Genomic DNA, 7,451 nt, shown 5'->3' on the forward strand with positions numbered 1-7,451 from the left:
CACTGTCTTCAAAAAGATGGATTTGGAGAGCAAAAACAACAATTTTGTGCTGTCTTAACTGAAGAAATTGCAGAGTATGCCATGGTGGCTTCACTAATCAATTTCCAAACAGGGGCTAAGAGAAATCCTAAGCCCACGAAAAACAACGGTTCTAATGAGCCTAAGGGGAAGGACAATGTCCAAAATTCTCCTAAGGGCAATTCCAATAACGACAAAGCTAAGGAGAAGGGAGTTTACAAAGGCAAAAAAAAATCTCTCCTGAAGATCTTGAGCGTTATCGCAAGGATAACGATTGTTTCAAATGCAGCGAGCAAGGGCATGTGTACCGTGCTTGTCCCCAAAAGAACACCCGCCATGAGCCTCCTAGAGCTACCTTGGTCAAAATCCAAGAAGAGGAATCTCACCACAAAGGATCTCCTCTATGCTATGCTTGGGGAAAGGTAAGAGAACATGATGCTTTTATTCTATTTGACCCTGCTTTTATCCACTCCAAGCCTATGATATGGAAGATGTCCTACCCGCCGATGGTGCTTTCAAGGGGCAAGAAGCTTCAGTCACTCCCTTAATTGGGAAATTGAGGCTCCATGTCCAAAACTATGTGAACAAAGAGGACTTCTTTATCTCTCCTCTCAAGCACGAGGATGTAATCCTAGCTAGGGGCATCATGGTTTGATTGCATGGCTGCCAATGTTAAATTCCCTGAAAGGAAACTCCACTTTAGGTTCAGGGAAAAAGATATGTACATAGATGCTAAGGAGATGGGTAACACCATTGTACATATTCAAGCTTCCAATAAGTCAATAAAGAGCTCTATTTCCGTGTACATGATTTTGCTAAAGTTTCTCAAAATGAACCTAACATTTTAGCAAAAGAAAATATAAATGATCACAAGGAATTAGAGTTATCTAATTTCCCAAGGCTCGGTTAAGGCACACAACGGGAAAAAGTACTATGGGACACCAAAAGTACTATGCTAAATTAGCAAAAAGGTACTATGGTCCCTTCCAGATGCTTAGAACAATCAATGAGATGGCCTATCAACTCAACTTGCCCAGTCATTGGCTCATACAAAATTATTTCCATGTGAGACTACTAAAGCCTTACAAGGGAGAGCCACCTCAAGAACCAATTGAAGACCCACCGGAGGTCGAGGACCAAGAAGAGGTGGTGCAGCCCATTCTCTGACATGAAGACAAGGTATTAAGAGGCGGTAAGACTATCCGATGGTGTCTTATTGAGTTTAAGAATTATCATTTTGAAGATGCTAGATGGATGCAAGGCATACAATTAAAGAATAACCTAAACCTTGTCAATGCTTACAATGCTTCCCTGGAGTAAGAAAATGTACAAATGTTTAAAATGAACAAAGTTTTTGTCTTATAAGACTCTCTTTTTATTTATTGTGCACAAATGTTAAGTAGTACGTATGCATGCTTAGAATCAAGTTTATGGAGACGACGTCTTCCAAACACCAAGTAGAGCTTGTCACTCTACCATGGAAGATTGATACAACTAATCATCCATTCTCGAACGATGTCGTAGGGTAAGATATGGATCCTCTACCCGCTTGGAAAAGGCCTCATGAATAGGCTATTTTATCTTCTCCACCCCATAATCGAGGATGACTATGATTTAAAGAGAGAGGTAATGTCATAATAACTAATATCTAATTCTCCTATATGATTTTCTCATGTTAAAATCATTTAATATGGGGAAGTACCAAGGGAGAAAAAGCTAGAATATTGGTTATGCTAGCAGACTGGCCATAGTAGGGATCCAAAGGAGGGAAAATAGGGATACAAAGGGGGGGCCATTTGCAAAAGAGAAATGTGCAACAATGGGCTTTAAAGACCCTAAGGTTCAGCCCATTAAGACTTCCAAAATGCTAAGGTTCCAAAATTCAAAGGTTTTATCCAATGGTCAAATCTTAGGGAAATTGGATGCTTTGTGAGTGTAAGCAAAAGTCTTCAAGACTCCTACATAGGAGTGGATGAGACCTGTAAGTAGGGGATGAGAGAGAAACACACACACACACACACACACTCACACTCACAGGATCCCTTTACACAAATGGAATAGGAGACACATGTCAGCTCCCTAGCCAGTTGCCCACAAGCCTGCACTCAAATCCTATTGGATGGCCATAGAGGTGGACCAATGAGAATTAGGCTAGAGTAAATCTAGTTTAACTCATTTAAAAACACTTAATAAAAGACCAGTAAGAATTAAGCTCTTTAGAAGACTATTGGACAGTCTCCCAAGCGGTCCAATGAGCATTGAACAGACCAATGGCTTGCCTACTTCCATTTGGCCAGAAAACAAAGGGGTCCAATGAGATAGTTGCATTATTTACTTATCTAAATCTCTTACAAAAGGGGAAATGGGGACACATGTCACAAGGCTATCACTTATGCTTCTCGATTATGATTGGTTAAGCTTGGAGAGGTCCAATGGGAAGTCAGCAAGAGGATTTAGCAAGAGAGGTCGACCAAGATGAGAGAGGGGACTGGTTTGTGAAGGCATTATCACACACACACTCACACAATCTCATGTGTGAATCAAGAAGACTCTCTCTCTCTCTCTCTCTCTCTCTCTCTCTCTCTCTCTCTCTCTCTCTCTCTCTCTCCTTCTCAAGATTTAATGGAAAGCTCATCATCTACTCCAAGCTTGTGAGAAGGGAGGTCTACACCAACAACTCTTGGCTTTGTGATGCAAATCCAACCAAGATCCAAGCTTCAATGCATGCTCATCTCCTCTACCATGCTAATTACTAAGCTATGCTAAGATTTTACGAGTGATTATGTAAGGAGATATACTTCTTTCTCAAAAGACTACTCCTTCTTCCTCTCAATCTACTCTCATACCCCGCTAGCTCTCACCATCTTCGAGGTGTGTGAGGTCTTGGGTCTGAGACCGTGAAGGAATTGATGTTGTGTTTTATAAGTGTTTGCTTAGTGCTTGAAGTTTTCATCTTCATTGCACTAGTTAGTTATTGAAGGAACACAAAGGATTGTATTGTAAAATGTCTCCCTTGATGGGGGAAACCTATAATACAAAGCCTTTTGGAGGGGGGACCGGCTCCATGTAAATCTGGTCCTCAACTGTTGTCAATAGTTTAATTTCTCTCTCTTTTGAAGTATTGTTCATGCCTATCTAACTAGGTGTTATTCTTTTTTGTTGGTCTCTCCATCCAAGCACTCTTGCTATGCTCATTAGGAATCTATTCTTATGGAATACTCACTATGTTTATGCTATTTTATGCTACACACAAGTTACTAGGCCATTAGATGTTACAAGTCTTTAATAGAACCTACTATCATCGACGTTAATTACCTATGTACTCATTTTGGAGGAATCCACCACTTTCTTTGATTACCTTTGACCGTAGTGTAAGGGTAGCTTCTGCAACCCCTAAACTTGTGACAGCTATTCCATGTGATATAGGAACCTGTACCTGAATTTCATATAGTTCTGGCTTACCTAGAAGTAACCACAACCCATAAGACATGACATTAGTCGTGGAAGTGCAATCTATCTCTGCTATAAAGTTGAATTTCAGTTTCTCATGCACATCCAATGAGAATTTAATCTTCTTGTTGGCTGCCAAGTAGCTGATGTCCTCGTTGCTTTTGGTACTTTTCTTGGACTTTTGTGCCTTGAAGGCTTTATCATCCTCTTATATGTTGAACTTCTTTGTCATTTGATTGGTTAATGTAGCATGTCCCAAGTGCTTACTATCTTCTGTTGTAGCTACTTGTTGGTGTTCATTGCTAGTTTCTGACTGTGACGCTTAGATTCTTGATTTCAGAAGCTCTCTGTCACTATTTACTTCTTCTAGGCCCCTTCTAGCACTTGAAGGTCATTCAATGGTGACTTTTCTTCTTGGAAATGTTTTGAAGCTTGCGTAGCAGGATGTTGAGGTTGACTCTCTTCTTCTGATGCAATGGTCGTCGTGGCCTTTGGTTTCCATTGTTCCATGGGTTTTTGTAGAGTCTCTTCTAGAAAATATTCATTCATATCCTGTATTTCTTGTCCTTGGTAGTCAATCTTGGACTCAGTCATTTCCTATTCTTCTGTGCATTCTATGTCTTCAGTTACATCTTCTTTTAGCTTCTCATACTCTTTGATTTTTTCAATCACCAATGAAGAGTCCAAAATAGAGAATTTATTTGGTAGACTTTCAGCTTCATCCATTGATTCTATTTGCATGTCTTCCACTTGTGATGTGGCACTAAGAATTTTTGTTACCTCTGCCACCTCTTCTTGTGTTGGCTCACTATGGTCAGAATCTTGGCTTCTTTTTCTCTCGACCCTTGAACTACGAGCTTCATCTTCATCACCTTGTGGATGCTTTGACTTGTCCTCACTGAGGTTTCTTTAACGATCTTGAATCAGCTGATTCAATTGATCTTTTTTGAAAGCCTGGCTCTCTATGATAATGTCGTTGAAACCCTTGACTTCAAGCAACTGTGTCTTGAGCCTATCTTTTGTGCTCTGCGACAAGATCTTCTTCTTTTCCGGAGATCTTATTGGGGATTCTTGCATTTGTTCCCTTGTTGTCACTGTATGAACTTTGCTTTTGGCTTGTTGCTTCTTCTTTCCATGTAGAGCTTTGCTGGGAAGTCCTTCACTAAATGACCAATGGCACATTGGTCACAATATGTTGTTATTTCAACATGTGCACCCTTTGGATGAGGCAGCCCTCCATAATACTGTTGATAATGGTTTCCTGTGGTATCTAGATACAGATATGACCTCTTCTTTGCAGGCATTAACCTGTAGATTACGATTGACTTAGGTGTATCCACTGGTTTTGTCTCTTTATCCTTCATCGTCTTGTCCTTGAGAAGCTGAAAATAGCTTCCATTATAGCTTGCATACAAGATCAAATCACTATCCATGCTTTCTAGCAGTCTTGTCCTTGAGAAGCTGAAAATAGCTTCCATTATAGCTTGCATACAAGATCAAATCACTATCCATGCTTTCTAGCAGTTGTGATGCTAATTCTTCCATCAGTATATGGTCTTTGACGTGGGGCTTCTGCATAGCCTTAGGGCTATGTTTCTGAGTTGATTTTGGCGAGTTCTGCACCGAGGGTGAAGATCGAACCGAATCTTTGTTTTCCGTTTCCCTTGATGGTGCTTTTGGACGGGGTCCAAGTATGTGACTTACATGTTGCCCACAATTGATAAACTCATCCATATTTTTCACATTGGCTATTTCATAGTGCCTATCGTATTTGTTGACCACAATGACATCTTGACCTGACCTTCTACATTGGGCATTGTGAATTTCCAGTGGTCTCTCCTCTGGCTAGGCATCTTCCAATGCTTCTTGAAATTCCACTTGGGCTCTTGAAAAGGACATTGCTTCTTGTAAAGTTGGACTTCTTAATCCCACTTTTGAAGATATAGGGTCTCTTTGTTGAGTTTGAACTCCCCCCATCCGAGAGGGTTTCATATATGATGTTGGCATCTGTTTAATGCCTGATGATATGACTTCTTGTGCTTTGTTAAGTAGCTCTTGAGACTGAGCTAGTTCTTTTTGAAGTTGTGCTATCTTCATAGCGGGTATTTCTGACGTATTCCCTGTTTGTGCAATTTGGTGTGCTTGTGCTTTGTCTTGTGCTGGTGTGGTGCACGAGACTTGTACCGTGTCTTTCCATGTTGTGGCTTGTGTTGTGCCTTGTTGTGTGTCATGTGGTGTGTCACTCATTTGTGTAGTGACAGCTGTAGGTGTCAATTCTTCTAGGTGCGTAGTTAGAGGTAAACCCATGACGAGATGGTATACATTACCACCTTTAGACATGAAGTCTTCTTCTCTTGAGCCAATCGCTTCTGCTGCAAAATAATGATTGTTTTCTACAGGAACTTCATGACTTGTGACAGCCTTGTAGCATCGACCGTCTTCGTCTCCATAGAGGGTACCAATTTTCCGTTTTCCATCTTGTGCTTTGTACAGAAAAATACTTGGATGATATGCGTAGAGTTCTGTAAGTTGATCCTTATACAACATTTCTATCTCATTGCCGGTGTATTTTCCGTGCCTCATGTAACTTGATCCCAGACAGTCTTCCATGAAATCTGGATGTGGGTGTAGTACATTCTTTGCTGTTTCAACTTCCACATATTGAGATGTCCGAGTTTCCTCTGTATCTTTCTTTGTCTTGATGTACAAATTCCGATTGTCATCCTCATAGCATGGCAGTCCTTTGTAGTATCCAATCAGATAGATCCAAATTTGCTCTCTTGTAATTTCTGTGGATGTACTTGAAGCTTCATCTCGGCTGGTTTGATTACTCTGAGACGCCATTGCTTTCGTCTTGACTCCCTTGTTGTACCTGTTCAGTGATAGCTCTAATTGCTTGCCTCAATGCTAATAAAAATTATTAGCACCCTTGTGTCGGTCTTTTTCACTTGAGGTCCTTCAGCTTTTGTGGATGCCTTAATCTCTGAGTTTTCTGAACTGGGCTTTGCTTGAACTTCTTGAACTTCTTAGCTCCCTTGCTTGCCAGGGTTGATACTGTCTTGTCTGGCTGCTTGGTTTGCCTAGAGCTTTTTAGCAGGCCTCGATCTAGTGGAAGCACTGTGATAAGTTATGCAACTTACCACTATAATGCAACGAATTCTCCCTTCATAGCGATTCTTGAGTCGAGCTAACCTGTGTTCACTTTAGCACACAATCTGCAAAATTCTATTTAGCTGGCAAACTTTTTCACAATGAACGCAAAATTCTTGATGTACCCTCGACAGCCACACTTGTGCCTTGAGCACCTTCCAACGGGTGACCAATGGTTTTTCCAAAAGATAATTTCAATCTGCTAACTTAGCAGTCTTCAAACCGTGACCGTTTTCTCACAATTCTTTCGAACTGTCGGTTTTAGACACTCCTGACTTCCGGATGCATTTTGAGGCCTTAAACGATGTTTTTTTCAAAGTTTTGCTCTAAGATCTGTAGAGTCGTTCTCAGGCTACGTTTTGATATAAAACCTTTTCTGATCCGATACCGTTTGTGAAAGTTATGGCCAAAATAGTGAAATGCAGTTTAGAATGGTCAAAATGAGTCCAAATTCAATTTTGAAAGAAGATTTGGGATTTCTGTGACACTGTGAACACTCTTGTATGTTCAAAATTACAGTTGGACCCTAAAACTTGGTCCAGAGACTCCCCTTGAGTCTAGCAACACAATGGTATGCTCAGAATTTCATTTGGACCTAAAAATGGCCTTGAGACATCCTACACGTAGGATGTCTTTTTGCTCAGAATGACTTGAAAATTTCACCCCAGCTTCTCCTTGATGTGTTGATCACAGTGGTGTGCTCATAAGTTGGTTTGGAGTCCTAAATCAAGCTAGAGACATACTACGCGTAGGATGTCTAAGTGCTCAGATTTTGTCCAAACTTGATCCCAAGATTCTCCTAGGACTCAACAACCCAATGGTATGCTCATATT

The sequence above is a fragment of the Adiantum capillus-veneris genome, chromosome 11 (genome assembly GCF_014529385.1).
Source record: "Adiantum capillus-veneris isolate H3 chromosome 11, ASM1452938v2, whole genome shotgun sequence".
NCBI lineage: Eukaryota > Viridiplantae > Streptophyta > Polypodiopsida > Polypodiales > Pteridaceae > Adiantum > Adiantum capillus-veneris.